Raw genomic sequence first — 15,807 nt, 5'->3', positions numbered from 1 at the left:
TTTTTAGATGTTCGTGTTCTGCTGGTCAGTGTTGATTAATGGAAAGACGTATGAAAGTAGCTGTTACCCTTATTTCAAGGCCATTTTCACTTAAAAATGGAGCTTGCCTTCTGGTGCCTTGAGCATACACCTGATCTTTGCACTCAGCAATTAGAGACACCTCTCTCTCGTCTCTCTGCCCCCTTTCCCTCTCTCCTTTGGCAAGAAACTACTGCAACTACAGCTATCTCCTATAGGATAGGCCGTAACAGTAAATATGAAATTTCTATAGCAACAAAATTTTAAGAAGTTCTACAAGTGAATTAAAGTTCACACTCCTAAATGCCATATTTATCTATACATTTTAAAAATCTCTGTTGTAATATTGACAAAGTCGTCTTGTTTTTTATTGATATAAACAAAATATAAAATAAAGCTGCATGCTTTTACTAGTGTTCTCTAACAAGGAACCACAGCAAAAGAAACCTCTAAGGGTTTCTGTTGTAACTTTTAACTTTCTTAAATAGCTAAAGTGTAAAATATTTTGACCAAAGGCAAACTTTTAGTATAATTTGCTACTGATAATCTGAAGTATGCTTTTATTTTTATTTATTATTTTCTGTCAGTTTAATTTTTGACAGAAAGAAATCTTTATGTATTTGTATGTCTGTATATATGTATGTATCTTCAACCTCCCCTTATATGTTTTTTATCTGTTTTGTGTGTGTGCGCCTTTCTAAGTAGCCCTGTAACTTTTATTCTGTCATTGGAACACTCTTTAAAATAGCATATGCCAAAAGCTATCAGCTGCTACACAAATTTGAGTTTTAAAACATCAAAATATATACTAAGTATCTCATTATTAATAATTCAGTGCATGGCAACTGGGTAAAATTTATATTTCAGCTTCTCAATTAAATAAAAAAGCTTTCAAGGGGACAATTCAGCAAATAGAAGTCTAAAGGTTTTCTAAATCTGAGTTAATATCCCTTTCTAATTTTTTTAAGGGAAACAGGCCGGAGCAGCTGTTACCTAAGAAGCTGTGACACTCGCCTGACAATAAAACTGTTCCCTAGGACACTCATGTCGTACACTTGGTTGGTATTATAAAATGTGAGTCTTCTCTCCCACCTATTGTAAAAACACAAGGAACAGAGCTGAATGTTTAAGAAAAAGAAAGGCTGTCAAATCCATTTCGTAAGATTTCTCACCTGACAGCAACATGGTTATGCACATTTTAATTAGGGGAGAGGAAAGAAATAAAAATTATGTTAAAGGGCTCCAAACTTGATGAACAACATAGACAACTTTACATTAACATATGATATTTCCAAGTAAATCAATAAAGCTAAAGGAAAATTTCTAACATTTATCTGTTTTTGTCGTTTTTCCACGAAGAAATTGCTAAAATGAACAGGAAAGCGGAGATGCATGAACGAGCTCTTCTTGCTCGTGCCAGAAGCAGGGATCTTAGGATGGGTATTTTCATCCTCAGAGCACACCCTACGACACTCAAATCAGAATAGACGGCTATAAAAAGGGGGAGGACTGGGAGGAACTCTAGGGGTGAGATACGCCTTCTGAGTAGCTGAACAACTACCCCCCCCCCATCAGCAAAACAACCCAGAGGCAATCAGGTGGACTGTCCTCCAGGGGTTGAGTGCAGCCAAGAGCCCACTTCACTCTTGTCAGAGACTAGTCCCTAATTATAAAAGGCTACTTTGAACACTTAAGGCCTCAGGGATCCTATTGGCTACTACAACTTCTAGGCTCTTTACACACATTATGGACATTTCTTAACATATATTGGGAAATCAAACAGTATATTTCATGAACAAAGCTTGAAAACATATACTGTCTTCCTTAAGACCAAATGAGGCTGCCCAACTTGATTAAAATTAAAACCAGTATAGTCTGAGGCTGGATGTCTCGCCCTGCTGATTGTCCTTCCCCACTCAGTGCCTGTAAAAACTTCCTTTCCACCTCCTGAAACATCCTGAAATTAACCAGCTTGAAAGCAAAAAGTTATTCTAAAACAAATTATATCTAATCTTTTTGAGAAATTTAAGGATAAACACAGAACTCTAATCTCAATCTATTACTATTACTTCTGCTAAAAGTAAGATAACTCATGGCCAAGGGGGGAAAAAAACAATTTATGATCTTCCTCTCGATGCAGTGGCCCTCTGACGGCACCCTGTCTTAATGGTACAAAGTCCAGGGCTTGGGACAGCTGGCTCCCCTCAGCCCCCTCCCTTTCAGTCATAGGCGGTCACGACCAAGATGACTTGTAGATTTCTAACTTAAAAACCAATGAGACATCAAGTTTAACATACATACACATTCAAAATCAATTCACTTGGGCACGGGCGAAAAGAGGGTGGAGAGGTACGTTTTTAAGCTAAAACACAGGGAAACTAACAGAAACACACTAAAGCAAGTTGGATGCAAACCCGGCAACAGAACTCAAAAGTGAAGCAGCCTTCGCGCCAGCAATACGAGCCTTAAAAAAAAAAAAAGTCTCGCACGTTCACAACAACACAACCGCCACAACACGCACACATATCCCAGCTGTAAAAGCGACAGCTCCAAGCTCCCTCCGCCCCACCGCTGGGTTCTGGTTAGCTCCCGACCCCCTCCTGACCCCGGTCCGTGACTGCCCGTCCCCTGCCCTTCCCCCAGCAGATCTGCCCGCGAACGCTGGGGGTCCCCGGCGCTGGCCCCGGGGGTCCAAGGGAGCGGGGCAGGGAAGTAGCCGGAGGGAGCGCTCCTCCCGGTACCTGCTCCAGCCCAGGTCCCTCCCGCCGAGGCGCCCGCGACCCTCGCGGCCGCCCGGGCCCCTCCTCCGCCCTCCCGGCTCAGCCGGCCCTGGCGAGGTCCCAACGCCGCCCCCACCCACCGGGAGCCCAGCGCATCCAAGAATCCCCTCCAACCCGGCGCCGGGAGAACTTACCACATGCAGCTCCACCTGGGAACTAACACATCAGGAGGGGTTTCTGCCCACTCCTCAAGCTACTCCCGCTCCATGCGGAATCCCCCGCTCCGGGGGCCCGAGGGTGGCTCCGAGGAGCGGGCTGGAAGCGAGACCGAAGCTAAGACTCCGCCGTCCTCTGCCTGCGCGCTCGGAGCATTATACAATGGTGGAGGAGGAGGCGGCGGCGGCGGCGGCAGGCAGCGGAGGAGGAAGCGGGAGGCGGGCGGAGGGGGCGCCCTGACCGAGCTAGCGGCAGCTAGTGCTCCAGCACTCGCTGTGCAGGAGTGACGTGCGTCCAGCGAGCCTCCCGCGAGCTCCGGGCCCTGGGCTCAGCAGGCCCCGCCCCTCGGCCCGCCCCGCCCCTCGGCCACCAGGCCCCGCCTCTTGCCGGGCCCCGCCCCCTTCCCCGGAGGTCCCGGGAGGCGCGATAAATGCCTAGCGGGGCCCCGGCCGCCCCAGGAGCAGGAAGGGGCAGGCGGAGCACGCGAGACGCCGGGTGGCAGCGCCGCCCACGGCTCCCTTCCCAGCCGGCGCGTCCTTGATTTTCTCTTAAGGGAAGGCTTAAGGAGCAGGGGAGAAGAAAAGAGACACTCCGGCCAGGGGACCACAACTAACCACCAAGAATCCCCTCACACCACTCATGCAAATGACGGAGCCGCTAGTGACAAAGGCGGCGGCGAGAGCCGCGCGCGCACAGCCCGCTGAGTCGCGCGACCGCAAATATGACAAGCATCTGAGCTATTCTGCAACTTGGGGCCGGTTAGCCGGGCAGGCAGGGTCCCGGGGGGAAATGGGGGGAGAGAAAATCAGACCCCAAGGCGCGGCGTTCACGCTGCCAGCGGAGCTTTCGAGACAGGCGTTCCCGGAGGGCGGGGGCGGCGCTCCCGCAGCTGAGACCCTCTCCGATGCCCCAGTCTCAGGACGCACGAGTGGCCCGCAGAGACGTCCGAATGACAGGATGGGTGGGGGCTCCAGCTGGAGCTGGGGACAGAAAATTCCCTTTGCGTGCAGTGGCCTCAGCCCAACACTTGAAATGGGTCACCAAGTCAAGAGTACCTTCGGAACAGGACGGAACCGAGTTGCATCCTTCGTGGCAGGCCGCGGCCGTGGTGCAGACCCGGCAGCCGGCCGCCTACCCTGGCAGAGCCCACGCAGGTAGGCAAGCCAGGCTTGGATACGCAGGGGATACCGAGGCGCAGTTTCACATTGCTAGCCTTTTCTCTCTCCTTTCTTGAACTACTTACATTTAGCAGGTAAATTTATACTAGTTGGGAGAGGTTGTGTGTATGGTAAGAATTTTAAAGCCCTAGGAAAGGAGAGCTCCCCTAGAAAATTAATGATTATTTTAAAAATTACATGCGCGTTCAGTGTAAAGATGTTACAAAAAGTAATTCAGGCACCTTAAAACTTTGGCTGCCACCCCAATCAATATCGTCGCAGATCTCTCTGGAGCTTAATAGTCCACTATACTAGTTATGTTTAAGGATAATAAAGCTTTAAGACCTAACATAAAGGTGATTATAGGGCTTCCCTGGTAGCTCAGTGGTTGAGGGTCTGCCTGCCGATGCAGGGGACACGGGTTCGTGCCCCGGTCCGGGAAGATCCCAAATGCCGTGGAGTGGCTGGGCCCGTGAGCCATGGCCGCTGAGCCTGCTCGTCCGGAGCCTGTGAGAGGCCCGCGTACCGCACAAAAAAAAAAAAAAAGGTGGTTATAAGTCGTTAACATCAAGACAAGTTTACACCTATTGGAACTGTTCAGTAATGATTTGTTATCAATCAAATCGATGATCTTATTGAAATTAAACCTGGGCTAAAATGTTGGTAGACGGAACAATGTTTCTTGTTTTATCTTTCAAGGGAATGAAAAAGGTTTTTACTGGCCCCTCAGTATAATTAAAAGGTTACACAGATTTTTCTTTAAGTATAACCAATGCCAGAAGCTAATTATTTGTGGATATCTTTGGAAAGTTGCATTACAGTGGCATTCCAAATTACACATCGTGGAAGTAGTGCTCAGGGCCCTCAGCAAGTCCTGTTCAGTTTGTGCCTGGGTGGCATAATATTCAAACATTTTGCCATGAAGCCAAGATATTTTTCATTTCTAGAGTTCTGCCTTTCAGAGAGGACACTACCTACCAACAGTTTCCTAACAACCCACTCGCTTATACTTTCAGCGCTCAGTTTAAGGAGAAGCCATTGAAATAGAAGCTGCAGTAATCTCTTCCTGTGATATCTCTGTAGCAGAGGCCAGAGGCTCTGTTGAAATTAAAATAAATTGAAACTGTTATTCATGAATTGAAGTGAGCAGCAAGTTAGACTTGCACAATTTTTGTGACACTTGGATATTTTCTAGCAAATGAATTACCAAAAGAACTAAGATCAAAGAGACAATTTTTAAGTCTTCAGAGTGGATGCTTGATTCTGCTAAAGTACTGTGTTCTGTGTGTGCTCAGTAAAGGTTTGAGTTCTTAGGAAAGCAATCTAAGTTATGGGGGAAAATGTTTTTCACCTTTCCACACTTTTGAAGGTAAATGTCTTATCAGTGCACATGTTATATATAAGTCCCACTTCCCCCACTTCTAGATTCTGGCATCTTGTACCAAGAAGTCAAAGGATGAAGTGGCAGCTTCAACAGCTGCTGATGTAGTCCCACACCAGGTGGTTCATGGCCCCCTCCCCTGGGGCCAAGTCCCCCACAGGCCAGCAGAGCAATTTCTGCCTGGTCCTGGGAATCCAACACCATGAGGCTAAGGAAAGGCCCTCCTTGAGCTTTTGAAATCAACTCCCTTCAGTATGCATGATTAAAAAAAAAAAAAGTATGTGTGTATATACACACATACACACATATATATACATACATATATATATATATACACACACACATACATATATATATATATATATAGTTTATTCCTAGCAAATGAACAAGAAGTGCTTAGTGAACACATAAGTGTGGTTTTCACACTTTCACTCTCTAGAACATTTAGAAGTCCATTTACAATAATCCTACCCTCAGGATTTAGAGTTAGGAGCTTCTCCCTCTCACTTTCACATACAAGAAATTAGGCCAGTCATCCACATTTAACTATCAGGAACATACCTGTTTAGGGAGAAAAGAAATATTGCTTTTGTAAGTATAGAACTGTGATGGTAATTTTTTAAAATACTCATGAGTTTAATTTCAGAGTGGTACTTCTCAACATTGCTTTGTAGTTCTGGGTACTAGTTTGCACTTCACTGCTTCTCTTGAAAGTTTCTGTGCCCTCACATCTTGCAAACAACCAGACTACTGCACTAACTGAAGGCCACTTTTAGCACTTAATTAGTATGCACCAAAGAACTGACACAAGGACAAGCTGTCTACATAAACTGAGAAAGACTTTAGGACAGTTTTCAAGCTCATTCTTTCTCCTTTATTACATTTTACCTTTCAAGTTCCACATGAAATACTGGTAATAATCATCCATCTATATACCTTGGAAATATTGGTCTTATGCCCCTACCCCCTCAATAAACGTTTCAGTTATTAAACACATTATATACAGCCAGCTGGGCTAAATAATCTTTTCGTGGAAAATACAGAGATCCTAACTGAATGTGGACTTCCCATTCACTGATCACTGAAATCTATTAATAAATCTTCAAAATAAAGTCTGGACGTCTCACATCACCTAACTGATTATCAAAGAGTTGATACGATGAACAGGATACGATGATTTGTTAAACTAAACACTCTCACAAAGATGGCATGGACAGGTTCAGTACTTTCCAGCCACTAGCAAGTTAAAACTTCACGGTACCAAAGGAGCCAGTTAACTTCTCTACTACTGCAGATTCTTCTCCATCTCTTCGCCCTACGTGTGTCAGGTTTTTTCCTGCCTCTCCCTGAAGTCACGCTTCACAAGAAGAGAGCTTCAACTCCGGTGAGGGGCTGCTCTTGCAAAGCTTCCCTCCTTGTTATTGGACTGCTTTGCAATGACTGCCCCTTATGTTCTGGGAGAGGGTCATTTTTCTGTTAGCAATACATGCCTTTTCTCTCTTAAAAATCTGCTAGTATTTAAATCCTAATTTGGAAGAAAATCTTAATGATAATATTGGAAGAAAATGCTCTTAAAACCATTTTCTTTTTTCCGGCATTTTTGATTAGTCCCTTCTAACCATTTCTAGAGGAGATGGCATCTGTTGAGCATGAGCTTCCTCCCTACTTCATTTGCCACTATTCTCCGGTAAAATCCTCAGATAAATGGTGAGGTCCACTTTGGAGCGGCCCTCCTTAGAGACTCCAGCTCTTGCTTTCATCCTCTCTCAGCTGGAAAGCGAAGGCCTTGCCTGGTGACAACTCCAGTGCTCCCTTCCTGCCAGATGCCACTCCGCCAAGACTTGGTGGGTGTTTCTCAGAAACCTCTCTCCTTGTCCCCAGTTCCCCACACGGCACTACTCTCCTGGTGGCCTCTGCAGGTTGACCCTGTACTTCCTGTCTATAAACCATTCTCCCTTCTTGAGCAGTTCACACCCTTCTCAAGGTACTCAGCACTCCGGGCTTCCCTAGAAAACTTCAATGAATGTTAGAAATCATGCAGCCTCCAGACCATCCTTGTCCCTGGGAACCAGCTTGGTGAGAGGAAGAGTCCTGGAGTAGGGGTTTGAAGATCTTGTACAAATAAATCTCTTAGCTATGATTAATCATTGACTTTTTAGTTTCTTAATCTGCTATGCCACAGATTTAGGATAAGCACTGGTTCCGGTGAAAAGAACACAGGTGGTTGGTCAGAAGATCTTGGGTCTAGTTCCTCAGCCAGTCAGCAGTGAAGCTGAATCAGGGCCTTGACATCATGGGGCCCGCATCCACACCCCACAGAATGAGGCACTAGGGCTCAGGGGTTTCTGTAGCCCCTTCCCAGAACTAAGAGTCTATGAAAAGGTGACTACAATGGGGACTGCCTTCACGGAGGAGTTTAGAAGAATATAAAACCAACTTCACATCCTATTTTCTGTGATACACATTCTCATATCTATTGTAGAAACGATCTAAGATTGTGTACCTTTAAATCACCTGTGAGTAAAGAGATCATTTAAGAGAAGTATGGTGATTTCGGGAATGTAAATAACGTATTTAAACCACTTTTTGAAGTCTCAGCTGTAGAAATTCTACTTTGAGGAGTTAAAAAAAGTCAAAGCTTTAATGTTATAGATGCCCAGGAAATACCTCTAAGTTCAGGCTATGAAGTATCATTAAAAATAAACATGTGGACAGAGAACACAGTTTAAATGGAAATAGCGCATACAACAAAAAATGAATCAGCTCTTTGCCACTGTGAATTTTTATTGGTTTTCGGAGGAGATGTAACACTTAGGTAAGACTTTATCTTTTCTTTTAGTCACCAACGCAGAACTGTTCTTTAAAGACCTGTTGCCAGAATAAACAAGACTTTTTCAAAATTATCCAACTGTCCAATAATACTTGCTTTAAATTGAAAAATATGTATTTTTCAATTAAAAAAAATTTATATTTAAAATTTCAGAAATGCAGAGTGAAAGTCAAGTAGGAAGAAACTAAGGCAAACATCTCAGATAAACACCAATGCTATATTAGATACACTTGTGTAACTAGTCAATTGTTTTCCTAAACATGTTCTAAATATCGAACAAAAGATTTTATCTTGCTGAGTAATATTTGTTTCAAAACTGCTTTCTTAGAGAAGTCTTGTTTGAGGTATATGAAACTCCTTAAATGGGCAATCATCAGAGAAACTGGCTTTTAAGGAGAAAATAATAGTGTGAATGAGCTATATGTAACTTCCCTTTTTAAAAACAGAAGTTGAATCTGTAACACCAAATTTAGAAAGGAGAGTGGATGGCAGCAAATACCACGAGAATATCATCTATAGCATAGACGCCCACTGCCGTTCTGTTCTGTTACAAATAAATGTACACTCTACAAACTCGAGTTTGCTCAAACAATGCATGTATTTAATTGTCCCTAAAGATGATTACTTTCAAAGAAAACATACATATAAGTCACATCAAATTTAAAAGACTCATTTAAAAAGTGCCAGATTCCCTGACTTTGACTACAGTGATTCATTTGGCCTCATTACACAGAGGACAACATAGTCCATACTGGGACGGCTGATAAATAGCTTTTGTGGGAGTAGTATTGGTAATTTCAACACCATTTATATTTCCTTTTACTTTCCTTTAAGTTATTAAAGCCCAAATTATAGGGCTTCCCTGGTGGCACAGTGGTTGACAGTCCGCCTGCCGATGCAGGGGACACAGGTTCGTGCCCTGGTCCGAGAAGATCCCACATGCCCCGGAGCGGATGGGCCCGTAAGCCATGGCCGCTGAGCCTGCGCTCCGCAACGGGAGAGGCCACAACAGTGAGAGACCCATGTACCGCAAAAAAAAAAAAAAAAAAAAAAAAGCCCAAATTATAAAGGTTGAAAAGAATTTTAATGAATCAGACATTCATTTTTAATCAATCCTGATTTGTTATCACTTTAGAACTGTTAGACATGCTTTTAGTTTTAGTGGTGAAAAAAAATAACAGCTATAAAGATAAAGACTCCAGAATTACTATTTTCACATTATAGCCAAAAATGAAAAGTGAGAAAATAGAAACCTTTCCAAAAGTTCATCAGATGAAAAGAACAGAATTAATGGGGAGATACACCATTTAGGGACAAGAATACTTAATACTATATAAATATCAATTCTCCCCACAACTCATCAATAAATTAAATATGATTCCAACTTAAATCCCAATGCTCCCCTCTCCCCACCCATGGAAATTTAAAAGCAAATCCAGAAATCATCTGGAATAGCAAAGGGCAAAAGATAGCTGTAGTAAGTTTAAAGAACAAGATGGGAGATGTGTCCCATCAGATATCAAGGTTTATTATAAAGCTCTAGTAATTAAAACAGAGTGGTGCTGGCAAGGGATATATAGATCAGCAGAATAGAATCGAGTGTGCAGAAACAGACCCACACATATACGGAAGCATAAAATATGACAGAGGTGAGGTTACAGATCAGTGGGAAAGAATAGGCTATTCAATAAATGACTAAAGGTCACCCGGTTACCTGCATGGAAAAATAAAATTAAATGAGGTACCTGACATTTTTAGAAAAAATACATTTCAGGTGGACTAACATCTAAATATGTGAAACAAAACATTAAAACTTTTAGGAGAGAATATAGGAAAATATGTTTATAGGCTCAGGATAAGGAATGTGTGATTTCTGTCTGTCTCCTAAGGTTCATTCTCTATTTGCCTCTGCTTTGCCCCGTACCTTGAAATGTTTACCCCTATGGACTAAGCTTCTTTGCCAACTAGCTTCCAGCTGGATTCTTCAACAGGAAGGCACCAGAAAGAGACCAGTGGGTCAGAGCGGAGAGAGGCTGGGTATTTCTTCCCTGCTCCTTCCTGCTTTGGGCCCCTGTTATAGCATCACCCATCCCTCCAAGACCACAGCTTCTGCAGGCAGCCCCTTGTCCAGGGTGCCAACTCTCACAGATTCTATCAACACCATTTCCTCCCCTTTCCCCTTTAGACCTAAAGATAATAACAGCTTCCTACAGTTCGTGGTCTTCCATGCCTCAACCTTTGTCTCTCTGTCAAAAGTACTTTTTCATTAAAGTCTCTTTAGTTGAGTCACTTGAGTGGAATACTGTTTCCTGCCGAGACTTTGATTATTTAGAAACAAGACAGCCAATGCACAGACTATAAAGAAAAAGACCAATAACTTTGATTATATTAAAAATTAAACATCTATTAAACAAAATATACTATAAAGATAAAGGCAAGCTAAAGACTGTTGAGTGATATGTGATTCATATAATCAACAAAGGATTAATATTCAGAATTAATAAAGAACTGAATCAATTTTTAAAAAGTCATATAAACCCAACAGAAAAATGGGTAAAAGAGGAAGCTCAAATATCCAACAAATACGTGAAAAGATACTCAATCTCATCAGCAATAAGAAAAATGCAAATTATAAAAGGTTAGTTCGCAGCTATCAGATTGACCATTTTGGAGATAATGTGGCATTATCTAGTGGAGTTGGAGATGCACACATCCTGCCCACATACGTGCAGTCTTTCTCAGCTAGGGTTCCATAAGAAAATAAGCCCTACAGAAAAGAATTCAAGTGACTATTTCCTCAGATCTCCCAAGGGTGGTATAAAGGTAAGAACCAGTGGTGTGCTGGTAAATGTTTAACAACTGGCTGGTGTGTGGGTGGGGAATGGGGAAAGAAGGAAAGAAGCCCTTATTTGTAGAATTTGCTGATTTCTGTGGTGCAAATAACCCACCATGGCTGATTTCAAGCCTCCCAACTGAACTGAAGAATTAGAAAGATTGGCGTAATCGCTGGCTCTTAGGAGCAGGTATCAGTCTCCAGCTCCAGTCCAACGCGTGAACCATTCTAGACAGAAGATAATTCATTACATACAATAGATGCCTTAGGGGTTTAATTCTCTGGAAGAATTCTGGATGAGAAGGGCTAAATCTAGAATCTAGAGAAACTCTTGTTTTTATTCCCCATGGAGACATAGAAGAGTGTTTATCGTAGCTTTGCTTGTAATAGCTAAAAATCAGAAACAACCTTAATGTTCATTAAGATGAGAATAAATTGATATACTTGAAAGCTATGGTGGATAAGAAGTACTAAAGATACCAAATATCAACATGGTTAAATCTCAAAAACACAATGCTGAGTAAAATAAAGCAAGCTGTAAAGTATGTACAGTATAATATCATTTATATAAAATATTTTAATACATGCAAAACAATATTATATATTGTTTACCAATACAGACGTATGCAATTATAGAATAAAAACATTACAGACAAAAAACATTCATGAAAGTGGTTGACTTTCGTAAATGGAGGAGAATACTGGAATCAGGGAGAGACACTATAAAGTTTAATTTCTTTTTAAAAACATGTAAAGCAAACAAATATGTTGTAATAAACAATTTAAATTTATTGTTTTGGATTTCATCACATTAAAAAAATACATTTTTTCCCTTTCTTCCATATGTTTCCCATGAAGTAGAACTTCGTAAGGTTTTTTCCCACAATTTCTAATATCTATTAATAAAGCATTGGGTAATATTTATATTTCATGCATTTATTTATCCCCCATTATTTCAGTAATAACTTAATTCCTTTTACTCATTTGATATATTGTCCGTCTTCTCTGTCTCTTAATAATAGACTTCAAAATTCAATGATGATGCTACCGTAACCTAAAGTTTTTAATAGGAAGCCCAGCTGACAAGGCAGGTATAAGAGAATAATTGGTTTAAAGCCAGTATTTGGGGGTATATTTCTCACCTGACTAGAAAGGATAAAAACTTCCTCACAGACTATGTAAGGCTTCCTGTTACTTCCTTAATATACCAAATAATGCATTTAGCACTGAAAAGTGAAATCTTGTTTTCTTTTGTTTTAAAAAACAATGGAAACACACTTTCCCCGTGAACTATCTTTCACTTGGTGTTCAGGTGACCACTTACTGCTACACCAAATGCATTCTGCTTCTCTCTTATTTGTGTCCCTCGATACAGGGTTATAGGAATAAAGCCCACACACTCTCTTGACCTTTGGGAATGTGATGCTGTCTCAGTGCACGGGTAGTGTGACTTTTTTTCAGAGATTGTCTTGAAATAAGCCTATGTTTTAAATACACACTTTTCTTTTTGCTAGCAGGCATTCTGAAGCTAGGTGGTTCTAAATAAAGAACTCTAGTCAACAACAGGAAATAACTCCCACAGAAAAAAGGGGCAGAATACAAACTCTCACCAACTCTTGTACACAGTTCACAACGGCCTTTTGTTCCATGCACATTAAGCCTGAAATCTTTACTTTTCAGAGCATGTTTGGGCCTTTGCAGAGCAATTAAACCTTCCTTTTCCTTTCGCTGGTGTCCTTGCCTTCTCTCCGAGAAAGTTAACCTTACAACGGACTTCTTACTATGAGGTAGCAGATCAGAAAATGGAACAGTTTCTATTCTGAAACTCAACATTTTTTTCTTAATGGAGCTTCTCAAGGGGAAAAAAAAAAAATCAACTCTCAGTGTAAAACTCACTTTTCCTTCTAATACATAGAATACCACGTAAACACACATATATATATGTCCCAAAGGAATATGTTCATCTGAAGTGTATGTTTCTAAATCTATCAACAAAGACATAATCATATCAACCCATAAATCTAGTGATGGGTTATCAACACTTTGCCAGTGACATTTCAGCAAATCAATGCATCTAGAAGATACATTTATGTTCTATTCAAAGGCACCCATCTTGAGTCTTTAGTGAAAAAGAGGTTTCGAGAAAAATCTAGGTCCCAAACCAACCAAATAGACATGTGAAGGATGGTTTTTAATGTCTCAGTGACTCCTACTGGGACAGAATGGTGGCATTCAACCTACAGCATAGGTACTCCAGACAAGAAAATGGGGCTGAGTGAAACAGCTTAAATATGACTGCAGACTGGTATTTCTTCCTCTCCTATACACTCAGCCTTGCCCTCTCTACTGGCTCCGTCCTGCAGTCAATAAATTACAGACTCAATGTTCTCTCTCTTCACTTATAAAACAAGAAACAATCCTACCCTGCTTCAATGTTGCTGGCTACTTCTGTCTTTACCCTTCACAGCTTTAGTCCCACCTACTTCCTCTGGCTTCTGCAGAAAAACTATATTGATCACCCCCAGAAAAGAGCACCAGTGCCCCCTAAGTGCCAAGCCAATGGACATTTCTGAGTTCCTCTCATGACTGAGCCTCTCTCTCTATAGCATTTGACATTAATGACCACCTCCAACCATTTCTTTCAGTAACTCTGGCTGAACTATAGTCAGTCTCCTGGTTCCTATCTCTCTGTCCACGTGCAGTTTCCTTGGCTGGCTCCTCTTCCTCTGACCACCCTATAAATCTACAGTTCTGCACTTAAAAAAAAAAAAATCACCCCCTATTGCAATTTGGGACCAGAGAAGATTACAAAGGTGAGTGGGGAATGGGGATGGTTAGTTAGGATATCAGAATCTTCAGGAAAATTTGGAGACGTGGGTGTTTTGAAAAAATTTTACCAGTTGATAATCACTATCTAAATGTCTGTATTCCCTATGGTTCTGTTTTGCTCCCTCTTCTCTTTTTCTCATCCTATAAATTCTCCCTGGGCAACCTCACCCACTCTCAGGGTATCTGTATGCTAAAGATTCATAAATCAATAATCACATTCCAGACCTTTCTCTTTGAGGTTCATATCTGACCTTTATATATATGAGAGACCATACATATTGTCATTTGTCAGGGTCATTCCTAGTATATGCTTGTCCTGGCATAATTAGTAATAACACCCTGCTTCAATCTCAAAATGGTCCTGGGTTGAACAATAAAAGTATATAATTAGCCTATTTCTATCCCATTGCCTATTAGACATCTCCACTGGGTATCATAAGGGCATCTCCAACTCACAGCACATCTAAAATTGTCCTAATTTTATCCTCCTTAAATCTGCTTCTCCTCCTGAATGCCTAAATATGGTTAAGGTACCAACAAGGTACCCCTGATGTCTAAGTTGGAAATTTAAGATTCAAAGTATCTTCTCTCATATTTAATGAGACATAAAGTCCTGTCAATTTTCTCTCTTAAATATTTTTCAAATATGTCCCCTTCTCTCCATTTTTACCAAAACTGCCCTAGTCAAGACCCTAATATCTTTCACTTTGATTACTGCAACAATCCATCTCCCGACTTTCAGTCCTAGATATTCTCCTCTAATCCATCTACACCACCTACTGTGTGACAGGTAGCATGCTAGGTACAAGGAATACAAAATGAACAAGAGATGTTCCCACTGAGTTCACAGGGTAGACTAACTCATCACTGTGACACAGTGGGTTACGTGGCAATACAGACATGCGCAGGGTGACAACAGACACACACGAGTGGCCACAGAGCCTGGCCAGTGTGAAAACAGGGAGGTAGTGATGGATTTTAGGGTAAATGGGAGTGAGTCAAGGTCATTAAAGGCAGATGGAGCTGCAGAGATGGGGAGGTGAGAAAAAGTAGAGGATGTGGGTGCGGATCTGAAGCGTAAATCGCAAGCAGGGAATAACAATAAACAGGCCCAGAGTCTGACTGGGCACGTCTAGGAAGGCCTTGGATACCACATTAAAGGGTCTGGTCTTTATGTTCTGAAGGTGGTGAGGAGTCATTAAAAGATTTTCCGGAGACTTCCCTGGGGGTCCAGTGGTTCAGACTCCGTGCTTCCACTGCAGGGGGCACGGGTTTGATCCCTTGTCGGGGACTAAGATCCCACATGCCACATGGTGCGGCTGAAAAAGAAAAAGAAGACTTCCCATGGGGGAGAGGTACAGTATGATTTTTATTTTAGGACGTTAATTCCACATCTATTCCTGAACTTAACAGAATGATCCTAAAATTTATTAAGAATAACCAACAAATGAAAAAATAAAATAAATTTTAAAGAAGGTAGTAAAAAGCTGTAATAATTAACAGAGTTGGGTTCTGGCAAAAGAAAAATATAAATGCATCTACAATTGAAAAACTTGAAACAGACCTTAGTATAAAGATTTAGTATATTCTAAAGATAGCGTTGTTAGTGCAATAGTTTATGATTTAAGGGGAAAAATGGATGTCAGATTCTCGTATTGTCTCGTGACAATATGAAAAAACACAAGAGATTAACTAAATAATAAAATATATTTTTAAAAATGTAAGAGAACTAAAAAAAATTACAGCTGAATAATTGATCTTAGAAGGAGACAAGATTTTTCCAAACACAAAGCAAAAAAAGAACTATAAAATTAAAATGGATT

The 15,807-nt window shown here is 41.5% G+C and overlaps 1 protein-coding gene across 2 annotated transcripts in view; it reads right to left on the bottom strand.

Moving 5' to 3' along the window:
* SERTAD2 (SERTA domain containing 2) overlaps positions 1–15,807 on the bottom strand; it is a 112,599-nt gene that overhangs the window by 18,860 nt on the left and 77,932 nt on the right. The window contains exon 1 of one of the 2 annotated variants that reach the window (XM_029231997.1): positions 2,933–3,239. The exons of the other annotated variant lie outside the window; for it this stretch is intronic. The gene's annotated coding sequence lies outside the window, so the exon portion shown is untranslated. Of the gene's footprint in view, positions 1–2,932; positions 3,240–15,807 lie in introns of those variants that run through there. 2 annotated transcript variants of the gene reach the window in all.

The sequence above is a fragment of the Monodon monoceros genome, unplaced genomic scaffold, assembly GCF_005190385.1.
Source record: "Monodon monoceros isolate NGI ecotype Baffin Bay Population unplaced genomic scaffold, NGI_Narwhal_1 Super_Scaffold_19, whole genome shotgun sequence".
Lineage (NCBI taxonomy): Eukaryota > Metazoa > Chordata > Mammalia > Artiodactyla > Monodontidae > Monodon > Monodon monoceros.
The sequence above is the reverse complement of the archived record's forward strand: the minus strand, read 5'-3'. Positions and strand labels throughout refer to the sequence as shown.